The 16,659-nt window shown below is 42.3% G+C and overlaps 2 long non-coding RNA genes across 3 annotated transcripts; one reads left to right on the top strand and one right to left on the bottom strand.

Annotated features, from left to right (window-relative positions):
• The first annotated feature begins 68 nt into the window (after positions 1–68).
• On the top strand, positions 69–8,214 carry LOC138407318 (uncharacterized). 2 transcript variants are annotated; one of them, XR_011240752.1, is made up of 5 exons: positions 69–201; positions 336–411; positions 996–1,205; positions 1,323–1,380; positions 4,617–8,214. It is a non-coding gene; the product is annotated as an uncharacterized lncRNA (long non-coding RNA). The 2 variants fall into 2 exon arrangements; XR_011240749.1 differs by having other exon boundaries at positions 996–1,380.
• Positions 8,215–8,797: 583 nt separating this feature from the next.
• Positions 8,798–16,630, bottom strand: LOC138407326 (uncharacterized). The gene is made up of 2 exons (XR_011240758.1): positions 14,510–16,630; positions 8,798–12,029 (listed from the first exon to the last, which is right to left on the bottom strand). It is a non-coding gene; the product is annotated as an uncharacterized lncRNA (long non-coding RNA).
• Between the last annotated feature and the right edge of the window lie 29 nt (positions 16,631–16,659).

The following is a 16,659-nucleotide window of genomic DNA, read 5'->3' as shown; positions in this document are numbered from 1 at the left end:
GTCTGCGGGAGAGTCTGTAACAGGAGCGGGATTCGGGCGCCACGTAGCAGGCTGACGCGCAAACTCGTCCCCGCTGTGTATGGATTCAGTGAGGAAACAAGAAATCAAAACAACTGCTCCACAACCTGGAACAAGCTGCTCCAGTGGCACCATCATGGCCCCACTCACACACTGTGGCTGTGCGTGTGTGCGTGTGTGCAGGTATGTGTATGTACGCTGGTTAAAACTTGGCCTCAAGGCCCCACTGCCTCAAATCTGCACTTTCACCAACAAATAAAAAAACCTGTAAAAGTTTAAAACCTCACAAAGTGTTCAAAACTATGTCCCACATCCAGGATACTCTTATTGTATCTTCATGGTGTATCATTGAGGCCTGAGCACAGGCCCAGTGTGGAAGTGTGGAGCCTGCAGGTATGTACACATATGTGACAATGCCAATTATACAGCAGTATTGTGTTAAAGAATCCAATGTGCATTTGACTTTAATCTCTCTCTCTCTATATATATATATACATATATATATACTAATAATAATTTCTATCATTTTATTTTATAGTTATAAAGACTGAAATCTTTGTACACAGTTATTACATGGCATGTATAGGCCTCCTGTCTCAACGTGGAATGTTAAGCCACATACAGAAGCTCTGACATTCAAATTTGAAACAGAGTCATATAAACCATTATTGTTTCAGTGAACTCCCCTTCTAAAGCTCAATTTGATCTTGTAGCTCAATGTTTTGCTGGTTTCTGTTGGTTTCTATGTATTGGTTGTTTTTGAAAATTCATGTCTGGCTAAATGTCCTCACCTCTGTTAAACAGCAGCCTTTTTCCAAACTGTCGTCAATGCAGTAGATGAGACAACCCAGAATGGGTAGAGTTTAGACTTCACTGCACTGGTTTAGGGAGAGAAGTGTTTTTGTTTTGTTGCCAAAAACCTTCTGCTTGTGTCCCAGCTCCATTTGGTTCTACCTGATTTGCTCATTCACCTACAGTGGTTACACCTGTTCAAGTCACCATTCACTAAAAGAAGCTTCTGCAGCTGTGCGTGAAAGAGCTCATCCCCACTGATTTGAAAACATCTTTGCTCAGCTTTCTTCAGTGAGCACTGAACTAAAATGATCTGAGGAATGGTATTCTACGCGTCTGACCAAGTGACTCTGGTGTTGTTGTTGAGTATTTACAATCTTACAGCTTTGGGAAAGGTATTGTTGTATTGTGTTTCTATGTCAAGGGAAGGGAGAAGAGTAAATTTTACTTAATGTTGCTGGTTCATCCAAATCTAATCCCCTCCTGTTTTTACCTTCGTCATTTTCATGCAGACCCTTAATTTGACATGACGAAGAGGACTCCCACTGATACACGCTCGACCAATCATGAGTAAGTCTCAGCTGTCAATCATGATGTCCCACCCCATTTTTATATCATCAAATAATAATAATTAAAACCAAACATTTCTTGATACATGAGCGCTTACACATCAGTGTGATAAGAACTACCTAAAATAAAATCTTCGAGGAGAATGTATTTGTCATGTACTTTGACTTTTTAGTTTGGCCCGTCCCATCCACTAACATGGAGGAGGCAGGTTTCTAGCCAAAAGGAGGCGATGGAGGCATTTTGTTGAACTGTCGTGTCACCCACCTTTATGTTCAGTGTATGATCACGACAGGCCACAGGCTGTTTTTATGCAGTGAGGTTTACAAACTTAAATTCAAACTTTTCACCAACATACTGGGATGAATTTAAAAAAATAGAGGGTGTGAAGGTGCTTTTGGTTATTTAAGCCCTTAATCGCAACATAATGTTTGGAAAAAGACGGTAGGGGTTTGTATTGGGGGTGGGGGGGGGGACTGGAAGAATCCCATTACTCATCTTCATCTCAACATGCTGTAATGTGGACGAGCAGACTCCGTACCCTGGAAACAACTTGCTGACACTGCCATGCCTAATCCTGCTCCGTGGGTAGGAGAAACATGTATTTTGCCATTCGTCATTAGCATAATAAGCCAGCACATGGCACTTCGCTGTTTTGCATAAACAGTACACCCCGGTTTATGATTATAAAGTGACCCTCGGGCTAACTAGACTCTTTATTCAATTAATGAATAGTTCATATATTTAAATTAGTCCCGCCTGGTCAGTTTGAATCAGTGTGCTGTGCAGACGCGAAGAAGTGTGTTTTTTCAGTGAGATACATTTCTTAAATTTAGCAAAATAAGTATTAAGCAATGTCAACTTTATAAAATGTGGACTGTATGAAAAAAAATAAATCACTTACTTGATAATAGACACAAATCCCACAACTTCAAACTGCAAGATTTTTAAACTTCGGTGCTCATCTCACTATGCCGGATTGAGATTATTTTACTGTACGGCAGGACAGTCTCAGTTTCAGAGGTGTAGACTGTGTTGATGGTTACTGAGAAGTTCTAGGATTATTGTTAAACAATGGTACCGTGGCTGAACAACTGCAGGCGTTAACGTGCTGCGGAGAGAGACAGTAGATGGAAGTAGTGGCTTTCAACATGAATATTTCACTGAGGAATAGAGAGGGGTGGGGGCTGCATGCAGCTACAGGGGTGTTCAGCTAACCATGAGATTGCACACACACTGCAGAAGGCATTTGGTTAATGTAATTAAGAAAACCCTATGGTGGGAGACACAGAGCATTAGTGTCCAGGATATTCAGCTCTGTGGCCTCTGCCTGCCCCACACTTAGCACCACACTGTATTTATCTTATTGACTCATTTCTTTTTGTTGAAACAATTTAAACATGTGAATATGTAAGTGGTTATAAGAAAGTGCCATCGATTGGAAATGAATATACAGTCACTAAACCGGGCAGTGATGGTCTCTTTTTCTCTATGAATGTATACATGTAATATCTAGTTTATGAACAATGTCCTCCTGTTGTGATGGAGGATAAAGATAAATCCAGAATCTCATAATTGCTGCTGAAGCCGTCTCTTGAAACTCAAAGGGTGTGGTTAGCTCTGTCAGTCGGCTGAAGGTCTGAGGTTGGTAGTTTCTTTGATTAATCGAGCAACGGAAAGGTAATCGGCAATGTTTTATCAATCAATTGTTTCGTTCCAGCTTCTCAAATATGATGATTGGATGCTTTTATTTGTTATGTATGATAATACATTGAATATCTTTAGTGTTTACACTGTTGGCTCAATAAAACAAAATAAGAGTAACAGTAAAGTATTTTTTGGATTCATTTGGGAAATTATTGTGCTAATAATCAGTAATGAAAATAAATTGTCAAAGTCAAAGTTACCAAATTCAATTGAGAAAAAAGAAAATTGTAAATCTACAAAGAAGGTTAAAACAACTGTTTACTAAAAGATGAGAAGTAAACAATGTTCTGATTTAACTGATGCATCATCTCTTTGTATGAGAGAACATTTCCTCTTGTTTTGACCTTTTATTCTCTCCTGTATTTTATGCAAACAGTTTATTTCCCACATTTTGCTGTCTTCTGTGTTTTAACAAATTTTTGGAGGGTTTCAATGTGTTCTTGGGATTCCCTTATGCTTTCCGTAATTAATTTGAATTCAGTATCACCTTTTCTACAACAGCTCTCCATAAGGTTCTGATTCGCCTGAACAATAACTGGGAATATAGAGTCTCTCATCACACAATTACTCTCCACAATTTCCCTCTCCCCCTGTGAATTTTCATAGTCACAATAACTCACCGAGCCGACTATTCTGGATAGATTAATAAACTTCTCATTGCTGCCACATAGGAGAAAAGAAACCTTTGCTCTGTTTAATGACAACTGTAAAGTGGAGGCAATCATGGGATGCCTCCCATGACATTTCCCAGTTCCTGTCCGCTCCACTTATCTCAGACAAATGGCCGTGCCAGGCCACTATCGAGATGAAGCGTTTTCCCCGAGTCATTACGTCTGTCACCGGGGCCATTTCCATATTGAAAAATCTGAAACAATAAACGACGCCCGGGCCTTTAATAACTGTGAAGGAATCATATTTGGAAAATTGCATTGAAGCAATAACCTTTTCTCCCTGTAATTAGATGACAGAGAGGTCCTGGTTTTAATTAAGTCAGCAATTTATAGTCGCATAGCCATACCTCAGCGTGCTGATTAGTATAGGAGGGATCACAGAACAGCGTTGCCTCAATTTGAACAGATTTGATCTAGTAATTACTGTGTTATATGGCAAAGGCCGCAGCAAGTCTCCGACTCAAGACTTTGTTGATGCAGTGCTCTGTGAAGCATGGCCCCTTCCCATCGTTACTCGAGCTGCAAATATGTGGCGAGCAAGTGTCTGTCTGAATAGGTCTTCAAAGGGGGTCATCAACAGAGGACATAATGTTTGAGGAGGCATATTAAGGTGGAATTGTGACTGTGAGGCCCTTTGTGTGTGTGTGTGTGTGTGTGTGTGTGTGTGTGTGTGTTTGTGTGTGTGTGTGTTTTGCTAGGGATTTGTTTGGGCACAGCATCATTTTATGCCACAGCTTAATTGATCCACTTGGTCACTGTTAAACGTTAACATTTTCACGAGGGGGGCAGAACAGTTAAGGATGCTGTTTTAGTGCGGTGTTAATAAACACGGCAATTCACTGCCAATTTATGTCCTGACAGGTCGTAATGAAAACCATGAAAAGAAGATTAGCTGGCGCTGTTAGAGGAGACCGTCTGGGGACCGTCATCATGAGACTGCGGGGACCAGTGCTCGTCTGCGTGAGCTGGCACCCTCTGGCTCGCCGCAGCTATCCACGTGATTGACGTTAATGGTCCAGTTTTAGAGGAGGGGGAAAAGTGGTGGATTTGTGTTTTTTTTCCCTCTTTTGGGAATATGACATTTGTCACATCGTACAGACACATCACATCTATAAGCGATCAGAACAACAGCATCGGAACCCCCCCCTTGACACATCATTAGTGACATCAAACAGATGCTTGTGATCTGTGCCACTAATTTCATTAGCTTCTCGGCTAACCATAGCAGCATCTTCATATGTTTTTCTTTATGTTTGATGGTTATTTGTGCTTTTTATATGTTCGTAGTGTCTTTAAATCAGCCACACATACTGTGACACTGTGAAGAGGCTGGGGGGGCTGAGGTTTCAGCCTTAACCTCCTTTGTTTGTGTCAGGTCAGGGACCACATTTCCCATCTCTCGCTCCTCATATCCTGTCATCTTTCTGCTGCCAAGATCTCTAAGAAAAGGCACGAAAATGTCCTGAAACACTTGAAAAACCGAAAGGGAAGTGAACGCACCTGGTTACAGTCCAGACGAACACTGCCTGCATGCTCGTGCAGAACTTCTCCCAATCTGAAATGCAAAATCCCAGAGGCCTAATGGGGGAATGGGGTTAATTAATCCTAGAGGACATCTCAGATTGAAAAGAGGGGGCTCCTCTTCCCTCCATAAAGGTCATACTTCACAATAAGAGAGCAACGCATGTGTTGCCCCTCTGAGGACTTCTCGTCCCCTCCCTCTAAACATCTGATTTGATCTCCCCCTTAAATCATCATAACTACATTGCCTGAGAACTAAGGCCGGGACACGCCAGAACATTAAGTGCTAATACTAAAAACCATCCCCGGGCTCTGAATCATCCATAGATCTGTGACAAAGTTCCCTTAGAGGCGATGGAGTCTGGTGCTAAATGTCCGCCACTGGCGAAACATCTTTTTGTGCGCTGATGCTAGATGCTAAAGACTCTTGTCTCTAGGCCTTGGCTGCGTGACTGTGCGGCCTGTGATTTATGGGTCATCATTTGGTTGACATTTTCCTCTGGTCCCATGTTCTAGTCAGTTGGCGTCTACACCTTCTCAGAATAAAGGGAACACATGTGCCACAAATACAGTTTCTGGGCTTTGTTCCTTTGCTGAAGGGTTGTTTGTGTATTCAGAAGATTATTTTACGGTGCTGCCACAAATACCGTTATACTGTGTGATGTTGAAAGGTTTAGTCTAACAATCTTTATTCTTCTCAGAGCGTTGCATCAGCGTCAGATCTACAAGAGATTTGCATGATATTTCAAACACTTTAAACAAAGTACCTAAATATCAGTATTTTCTCTGTGCTACACCATCTTCTGTTGCTCTTTATGCTATCAGCAACACTCGAAAATATTCTTCACCGACTCGCTTCTCCGCTCCTCCATCCAGGGGACGGGGTGGTGGAGCCATTTTGGCTGCAGAAGGAGTTTCTCCCCCTGGGCTGCGGCATGGCTCCTGTCCCCTTCTCTCCCTGCAGCTGGAGCTACCAGAGCCAGATGCTACGTAGCTGCACCACCCTCTGTCCCCCCTGTCTCTCTTCCAGGAGGATGGTGCCCAGAGAGGAGGATGACAAACGCCTCTGCCTCCGCTTACTGACGGATTTGGACGACCTGACTCCAGCCCCGCACTGTTCCAACCGCCAGCACAAGATGTTGACTTAATGGAAGGGGGTTGGCTGTGGAAGGGCCCATATGCGTTTGTATTGGGAAAATATGGCAGGGCGGTGTGTCTGTGTATCCGTGTATGTCTGTGTATTCATTGAGTTGGTGTGTGTGTGTGATTGTGCACGTCTGTGTGTGTGTGTCTTTTCACCTAGCCCAGACTGCCGACATCCATCATGCCATGGCGCTCTGGCAGAGAGTGGGACTCAGACAGCCTCACTAACACACGGTCAGTTAAATTGCCTGTTAAATTGTCCTGGTCCGTAGCTATCTTAGGTTTAGATAAAAACACTGCACTTAAAGCCTGCACTTAAAGGCAGAAATTGTCAAGTAAATGCCAGCCTCCCTCCATGCATAGAGGGAGAAAGGGAGAGACAGAGCTCCTCTGAGGGAAACACATTTCCATTACAAGACAAAATACTGCAGCAAACAGGAAGCTACGTGTGCGTAGATGTCAAAGAGTTGTTGCTCAAGGTAATAATCAAGCATTAAATTATTCAGATATCAGAATCAGATTCAGGGTTTATTGCCAATTAGGTTTACACAAACAAGGATTTCTTTGTGGTGTGTTTTAAATATAAAAATATGAACACTAGAAAGGGGATTGTGGAATACGTTATAACCCCTAACCCTAAAGGATTGTACAGTTTGGATGATTTACAATTTGTAATATGTACTGTATATTGGCCACAGAAAGTTTAAGTAATCAGATATCATGAAAACATTATATATTCAACGTCTATAAGATTCATAAAATTATCAGAGAAGCTCATGTATTGGTCTTAAGAGCTGCAGATCCACTGTAATACGCTAATTTATGCATGAGCAGCTAAACCTTAACACCTCTTCATCAACCTACACCTCTCTCCCTTAATGTTTAAAACAACGGTCTCAATCCAACACGTTTGACATTTCTTTCCATGCAACCAGATGGAAAATTGAGTCTCATTCTTTTAACATTACCAGGATATTAAGGATAATTGCCTGTGTCCTTCTTGTGATACTGGACCAAAGAGCGTTAGCTGAGCTGCTCCACTGTTACCAGCGATGTCAAGGAAAAATGTGGGTTTAGTTTCCACCAGTGTTTATAAGTAAAAATGCAGCATATAAAGACACCTTCACAAAAAAAAATTTTAAGGATGTGAAATTAGTTAAATCTAAATCACTTTATAACTTTGTTGTACTCTTCTCGACATCTGGGACCTGAACTCATCAGTTTGCTGTGAACTCATATGAAGATGTGTTGCATGTTTTGCTTTGGTCTTTGGTTTGGCCTCGAAACACAAAACGAAACAAAACAAGACCTTTGTGTGTATTCCAACTCATTTTTAAATACCAATACTTATTAATTATTTACACTACTTATATATTAATGGCTTTGTTATTTCATGGATTGTAAAGAATTATTATTCATGTACATAGCTAATCATTGATAACCTGACACAAGAAAGTTTTTAAATAATTGCACTGTCACATTTGGGTCTGAGGTATTTTCTATTAAGCTCAAAATAATAGTTAAATAATAAAGAATAGTTTTATAACAGTAAATACAGATACTGTTTCATTCTTTATTTATATTTGTATTGTATTACAGAAGATATAAGATGTTTTCCCATATTTAAGTATAAGAGGTTTATGGTTAAATATGAAAGATTGTTTCTACTGACATACCAGGGGCCTACATACATTCATTAAATCAATGAACAATGTGTGACAATGACCGTAATAACATCAATATGTGTCAGCAGCCATTGAGACTTTAATATTATAAATAAATCCATACAAATATTTGTTCTTATAAAGTTCCATTTGTTCTCACACCTTGCTCATCTTGATTTATGTCATGAAAACTATTTGATAGTAAGATATTTAAAATGAGGAAACTGAATGAAGTTATGAATCATCAATAAATGGTTTAAATAGTTTATTTCAATATGCTGTAAATTACAGTAGTGTCAGAGTAGTAATAACTTTACTCAGGATCTGTGGCCTCACCAGACCCTCATTCATTCACCTGCTGTCAAACACACAAACAAATAACTTACATTCATTTGACTCTATAATATTTATTATACCATAACTAAAACCATATGTAAAGATCTTAAAGAGTCAAAGCAGCCATTCAGCAAAACTTCCCACGTTCATCTGAACACAGTCAGTTAAGTTCAGCAGAGATCAAATTAAACTCCTCAAACTGTATCAGCGACGTTTTGTGAGTCTGTGATTCACCAGTAGGGGGCAGAAAAGCTCCACAAGAGGCGAGGATGGAGCAGAGTAGAGAACTGCTGCAGCTCAGGCGCTGAGTTTTCTACTGATCATCTGAAGATGGATTTCTAACCCTGGTCATGGTTCATATTAAGAACTTACAGTATATTTGATACGAATATGTTTTTATTATTTATTATTGACTCTGTTTTCTCCATAATCACACATGAATTACAAGCCTGACCCAACAATCAACAACCCACATATTAAGCATGTTCATCACCAAAGTGAAGTGATTTCAAAAGAAATATTACATATCAATTGAAAACTATATAAAAGTCCAATGTAAAAGGAATCGATCTATACTGTTCACATCATAAGCATAACTGTGTCTATACATATGCGTCTTTACATTTATATTTTCCAAGTTGCGTCCCAGTTGTTAGAGAGGAGTCACGCACCACCTGCACTGTCTTTAAATCTCAGGTGTGCAGTGACCATATTGTCTTCTTAATGCGTACTTGTAGCGTAACGGTGCAGTGATGGTTGAGTCTTCCCTCTGGAGCCTTTTACTTTGCCTCCACCTGACACCTCTCTTCCCACTGTAGTTTATGAGGCTGCCTCTGCCAGCTCTGGATCTTGACTCGTTTTCAGCTCTGCCATTTGCGCACAGGGATGAGGCGAGGTCGAGAAGCCAAAGTGCAGCCTCCTGGTTTCGGGGCCCTCCTCTCCAGCGGTGGCTGACGCAGGCAGGGAACTTTGCGGGGGCTTTTTTGGCTAAAACGTCTGCCCATCTGCTTGCCCATCTGAAGAGGGGCAACTCTTTCAACTTTGACAATGCAACTTATGGAGGAAGTGTCTCAGAGTGTTCGAGCGCGTGGGTGCGTGCGTACGTGAGGGAAAAGAGGATAAGCGGGGAGTGAGTGGAGCACATGTGATGAATATTCATAAAAACACATGCCAGGGTTTTAATCTCTTATCTTGTATAACGTGGTCCGTGTGATCGGCTATTTTAAATAGGATTATTCGCAGAGGCTTCAGTGATGTTATTCCAGGTGCCCTTTTACGCACAACATGCTGCCAAAAATACTCCATGTAGCCTAATTTTCTGAGTTTGAATCACTTACCTGAGGATATCTACTGCTACTGTCTTGTAGGCCTACCTACTTTGAATAACCTATGTCATGTTTCTAATTTCTAATTTAATTTCTAATTCACCCGGATTAAGGATCAGTACCTGCAGGCGTATAGACAAATGAATGAATTGCCCCTTTCCAAACGCGGCTGCTATTATTAAAATAATTGTTAGTAATACTTGATACTAACTGTTACGCGCGGTTTAAGCCACACTCTTGTGCGGGCTACTGATGACGATGTCGAGGCCTCCGTCCTGTTTGGACCCTCACATGTCGATCTAGTGCGCAGGCATCACACTAATGCGGGTTGACCGGGGGTTCTCTCCTGCTACAAAACCCTACAGCTGTCCTCAAATCAATACATGTCAAAGAAATATGAAAACAAACTCCCATTCCGCCGCGAAAATGGTGAACGTCCCACTGGTCTCCAATGAGGAGTTAAATAGCGCATTGCACAGTGTGAATTATAAACTCACCAACCTGCCTGTACCTGCCATGTTCAACGTTTCCTCCCCTTTTTTATAGTCGGACATAGATATACGTTTGAGACCTGGTTGGAGATACATTAGAATGGAATTGTGTTGGCTCGTGCTGTTACGCACGATGCTTAGAATCATATTTTATCCACGATTATCTACTGAATATTGCATAAACTACCGTGCGCGCCTTGGCTTGTGAGCTCCCCCCTTTTTTGTGCAGTAACGCAGGAGGAGGGTTGCATCTGTTAGGGTCTAATGTTAGTCTTAATTACTGGCCTTCATGTTCTCCATGGCCCTCAACCGTCTTTAATTAAAACCTTGATTAGGGGGGAGGAGGTCTCGGGCAAGACTATAACCAGATGGGTTTCCAGCAATAATAATAAAGACTTTATCCGCTGCCGCTGCTGCCGCCGCCGCCGCCTGTGTGCGCCATAAAGCGCAGGGCTCGCCTGCTCGTCCATATCAAAGCACAGCGAGCAGAAAGAGGCTGTTAATTACGCCGGTAATTACTTGTCTAATTACGGTTCGCTTGTGATTAGATTTAGAAACGTTCCAAGGTCTACAGGGGCTTTCTGTATGTAGGCTTAACACTGTATAGGCTGAAATGTAGTGTGTATCCACAGCGGGGTGCTGCTGAATAACCAGCCTGAGTGAATAAGATCAATAGTGACGCACTGACCCGAAAGTTATCTTTATTTTTCTCAGAGAAGTCCTCAATAATCTATATGTTGAAGGTACAACAAAGTGTCTGCAGAATCGGTGGCAAACATGTTGCCAAACACTCATTTCACTGCTTTCCTTTTTCCTTTCCACTTTTCTTTCTAACCCTTTTCTTCCCTCAGATTTTGGCAGCAGGCTTTAGTGAGCTTTTAGTGAGCCTCCTTAAAAGCAGTGACGAGGTCAGCTAATGTCACATTTTAACGACGAGCTCCTCCATGGCCTTTAAAAGCCTGTGGATCCTCATCTAACTCACATTTCCAGTGTTAAAAAGAACATTTGCGGTGTAGAGAAAAAAACCCTCCAAAAACCAAATCAATAACGCATCCTGACATATTCAGCAGAATGGCACATTAGCGATTTTATATTCCGCACATTATGAATATATCTTGCCAGTGGTCTCAAAGTCATTATGTGTGCGCACAGGCGCGCCGCCGCTTTTATATTCAAGACTGAGAAACTTGCAAATAACAATCAGTTCAATTATCCTCAAAATATTTACTCCAGGATAGGATTTGTCATCCAGACACGGGGAGGGAGAGGAGGGAGGGAGGAAGAAGTGATTTCTTGCCGCACTATGTGCGTCCATTTTCCAGACGGTTTGTCGTCATTATTGCCTGATTTAGTGTGTGTTGTTTTACATAGCCCAGTTATCTGTGCGGCTTCGCGTACAGCGTTGTGTCGCTGCATCCATTTATACATATCACACAGATCTGCGTTGAGTTTGTCACATTTGGTGTTTTATGTTCCGTCTCCTCTCGTTGCTTGGAGCTATAGGCTTGTTTGTAGAAGGTCCCACTGAGTGGCCTGTGCGTCCTGCTGCCATCACAGGCGCATTTATGCAGACATTTTAATGTTTTTGCAATTTTACGCACGAGAAATAATATCTATCTAGTCTATCTTGTCCGTCTGTCTATGAATCTGTCATGTATCTGTGTATGTCTTATGCATACATAGATTGATATATTTCACAAGTGTTACAGTGGCCACGTGTGCAGCATTGGTGTATAATTACCTCTCTTCCTCTCTCGCTCCTCTGCAGCAGGTTTTCCTCCGGCCTTTCTGACCCTGCGCGGAACAAGAGCCAGAGGCCAGGTGATGGCATTAGTGAAATTATGTCTATTTTTAGGCGAACATCCCGCCCCCTCCATCAGCAGGGAGAGAGAAGAGAGAAAGAAGCTAGGGCCGAATGAGAACTATTCAAATGCCAATCCCGTCAGCTGTCACACACCATCTGATGTGTGGTCGTGGGAAGGTGAGGCTCAAAAGTAGATCAGAGATCAGCAGGAACGCGACTGATGTTTTTGAGATAACACTGAACAATCTCTTTGGGAACGAGTGTGGAAACACTGTTGTGCTCTCTCTGCCTTAGGTGACGTGCAGGTGATGCTTTGGCAACATCCTTGTTTCCACAGGTAACATATCAACATATCAAAACTAATATGCTGAGCTCAGTTTTTCTAAGTAAGCTGACAATGAATTGCAGAAACAAAGTTATGGAGCAGTTTGGCTTCATGAGCTGGAGCTGCTTATAATAGGCAAATATGAGACAGGCCTGCAAATACAATAACAAGTAAGATTCTCTGCAGCGCGGTTTAGTTGGAGCTGTAGCGTCAGCCCTGCCCTGGGGATTATGTATCATGACCATAACCGCTTGTTGGCTACACTGCACACCGAGGATTACGCAGAAGGATGCACAACCTCGCGCTTCACCACCATCACTATAGATCACAGTCGCAAACAGGAGTGAAATCCACAGGTGAAAGTTCATCTGGACTCATTAGATATAAGTTTCTGTCTGGTGTATATGGGACATTTACATCGAGTCATAAGTTATAGGTGCAAGTTCTCTTCAAACATGTTAGAACAGTGCACTGGCACTTATAGGCACATCCTTTATCACTGCTCACTCAGAAGTTCATATAAATTATGTTTTATTTGTAATAATGTGAAAAACAGACGACTTAACAGGACACTTGTTTGAGCAACAAGAAATATCTGTTCACGTGTTTAAGACATGTCTTGGATGACGAGCAAAAATCTATTTTGCCAAAATAAAAGATGATATCATTTCAGTGATATTCAATTTTTAACATTTTTGTTCAGATTTTAAAAAAAAAGTATCTTGTTGCTAAGTCGTGACTCTGAAATCGACCTTCATTGGACTGCAGCACATGTTGGAGTCAGTTTTGATTTAATTATTCGCTAATCAACTTTAGTTTCATTACTCATTGAGAGTAAGAACACAACGTGGCGCTGGTTCTGTTAACTATACACATCATAGGTGTTATATAGACACGATCCTCTTTGGTGGTGCTGAATCCAGGCCAACACCCTTTAGCTGATGCGTAATTTACCTCGCCGTGCGTAATTAACTGCGTCGCCGCCAGACCCCGGTATGTGTAACACTTTATTTTGAACGGTGCAATACGTTTCCATTAAACGTTATTAAAGCGCATGGGAGTGACGAGCTCTCATTTGTCTTGTCAGGACATCTGACAACCTCGTTAGCTCCCATTTTCCCCTGTCAGCTCACAGCGCGACACGGACACTGACTTCAGCCACTCCTGGCAAGTGAGTGATAAATGCGCCTACTCAGCCCTGCGTAAAACTGCAGCATTATTGTTGCCAGCACGAAGCATCAGAATCAATCACGACCAAGTCTGCGTGGCAGGTGTCACTCTTCTGTGTTTTTTTTAAATCCAGCCCACTGTCAATCTTTAATCTAATTTAAAGGGTCATAGATTTAGGGCTGGACTTTCTCTCACCTGTCTCTGAGGACTGACCATGTGCGCCACACTCACATTTAACGCTGCGCTCGGGCCTGACCAGCAGATTAGAGGTGTTCAATTGTTATGAATATTTGTGCGCAAATGGAGGATGTTGTTATTTAGCAAAAATAGAAAAGAAAAAAAAGGTGGGGGGGGGGAGGGACACTTAATGGCATGGGATCTTTCCGCTCGCTGCACTTTCAGATGCAATTGTAGATCGAAGTCAGACTTGTCACGTTGAGCCAAAGTGAATTCCTAACATCCAGGACGTGCCTGTCTACTCCGGACAAATTGCATCCAATCACCCCGGGGGAATTCGGTTAATGTCTCGATCCAGGGCCGGGGAGCATGGAGAGAAAACAAATCAAACTCTGCACACAGAGCGTGTAGGGCTTATTAAAACATTTCACACAGGGGGAGAGAGAGGGAGAGGGACGAGGAGTATGTGTGTGCACGCGCCTGTGCACGTTTAGTGCGAGGCTAATTAGGCTATATTATCCTTGGACACTTTCTTAAATTGGAAATATCAGATGACCGGTCTAAACATCTGTGCTCAGCAGGAACAGGCCTGACAACTTTACTCCCTCCAACTCAGATCAGCTTCAAACTTTCTTCACCATCGTTAGTCTAATATTTTATTATTTTACGCCAAAAAAATTAACATGTAATTAACAGCACATAACTTTTTGTATACAGGTTGTATGAAAAAGTTAATCGTCATCAATAATTGTTAGTTAAGGGCCTATAGTTTAAACTTGAAGTTCAGATAGAACTTACCTCCCATGGTCTCCATTACAATTAATCCTAATTTAGATGGATGAAAAATACCCCCTGTGCACGGCAGCAGCAGCAGCAGCAGCAGCAGCTCTGCGCGCACCCTCTGCTTTCTGGTAATGTGCTCGGTCCCCTGGACATTTTTCTCTGTCTGCTACAGCGGCAGTAAACAATAAGCTCATGAGGCGTAGGCTATGGCAGCATAATGTTCTGCATGGCTAGAGAGGGGAGGTCGATCATTACACAATTTGTTTTAAATTTGATCAGTCAGAGCGAGCTGGGATTGGCATTTCCCAGGAAATCTGGATTTGGCACAAGCAGGGTCCGCCGTGTAATTTTTTTTAAGACAATCTCTGAAGTTTTACGCATTCTGTTGTCCACGCATGCAGGCCCGTGTACATCCACACCCCCACGTGTAAGTGGGGGATAGTGTCAGATGGTTAACTTTTATTGAAACGTATGAGTCACGCTAAATATGCATAAGAGGTGCAGATTGGAAGTGCAGGCAAACGTAGGCAGATATTTAGTGACGTGAGAATTTGAGTTGCAGAATAGTTTTCATACTAACGTAGAAAATCAGAAACAACTGTCAGTGTGATTAAGTGAGCGAGTGTGTATGTGTGGGAGAGAGAGAGAGAGTGTGTGTGTGTCTTTGGAGAGGGGGGTTGCGTTGTGCAGCAGCAGCGTGGTGACGGCAGAGGGAGAACCGGCTGGACAGATTTGCGTTTACGCCTGATCTGTTTCTGGAGAGCGCGGCTGTGTGGGAAGGGAAAGGCAGCACCTGCATCCCCATCTCGTTTTATTGACAGCCTGATAAGCAGGGACCAAGCCGTGCGGTTTCCAGCGCGGATGTCGAGCACCCTGCTGCGTTGCACAGTACCGAGGCCTCTCTTAATGGCTGTTCCTCCAAATAATGGCTCCGAACGCAGCCAGTCCTGACCGGCCCGTACCTGCGCTGCCCCGGCTCTCTTCCTGGGAGACGAGCTGGCGGCGCGGTTGCCCCATTTACGCACCGTCTTGTTCAAATTGACACAAACATCAGCGGTTGTGAAATAAAGGAGTCGCAGGCTTTTAGTCCGCCTTAGTAAAAAAGGGGGGAGCTGAAGCCCTGTTACGAGTTACGGATGACAACTTTATGAGCTGTAGGAATAAAAAACGTTTTAGTGCAGACAGACACAAATGGAATTTTATGCTTATGAAACAGAACTGTGCCATAATGTGTTTGGACCTGGGTCTATAGGCCTTTAACTATAGGCTTCATCAGGAACAATAATGAGTGGGTCCTTGCCTGCACCTGCTCTGTCCACACCTGTTGCACACTGCATGCTCACATTTTAAAAACAACATCATGTTGCTCATACCTGACAGTTATTCCAGCCCTGACTCCTCAGCTGTTGTTCACAAGCTGTCAGGGAGAAATGCAGCTCTCAGAATGCATCGTGGTGATCTAGATTCTTTTATTATGATCAGGATCAGCTTTATTGGCCATGTATGCGTACACATTCAAGGGATTTGACTCCGGTTTTTCCATTGATCTCAACCTACAGAAATAGATAAATAGACAACAAAACAAACAAAGCAGAACACGATTAAGTATAAACAATTAACGACTATGTACAAATATGAATATAAATGTATAAAGGGTATATATGAACATAAAAACACAACAACGACAGTGAAATGACAAAATATTGCAAAGCTGTGCATGCTGTTTATTAATGACGCTTTACTGAGAATCTTTTTAGTTTCAGGATTAGTTCAGTGAAGCACATGACTTTTATTCCTTAAATCACTGGAAGAAACCACTGCAACATGTTTTGTTTATTAAGAAAATGTCCCTAAATCTTTGTAGTTTGACTTCAAACCGCAACTCTGCCTGCTCTAACCACAAATCATCGCTTTTGCCGAAGTGCTCTTGAGCAAACTGTTGAATCCCTGGGGCGCTGACGTTCTCTAATGATCATGGAAACAAATACACATGAGCTCAGTCAAACTTTGAGCAGAATGATAACAGCTTGGAATAAAATAAAATAAACCCGGACGTGGCCCCTGCAGAGTGAAGTGTTAGCTGTCAGTCCCTGTGCACACAACACACGTCCACAGTAAACAGGCCGGTGCTGCGCTCCACATGGACGCTACCTTGTGCACTTCCC

This window comes from Paralichthys olivaceus, chromosome 1 (assembly GCF_024713975.1).
Source record: "Paralichthys olivaceus isolate ysfri-2021 chromosome 1, ASM2471397v2, whole genome shotgun sequence".
In the NCBI taxonomy this organism is placed as follows: domain Eukaryota; kingdom Metazoa; phylum Chordata; class Actinopteri; order Pleuronectiformes; family Paralichthyidae; genus Paralichthys; species Paralichthys olivaceus.
The sequence above is the reverse complement of the archived record's forward strand: the minus strand, read 5'-3'. Positions and strand labels throughout refer to the sequence as shown.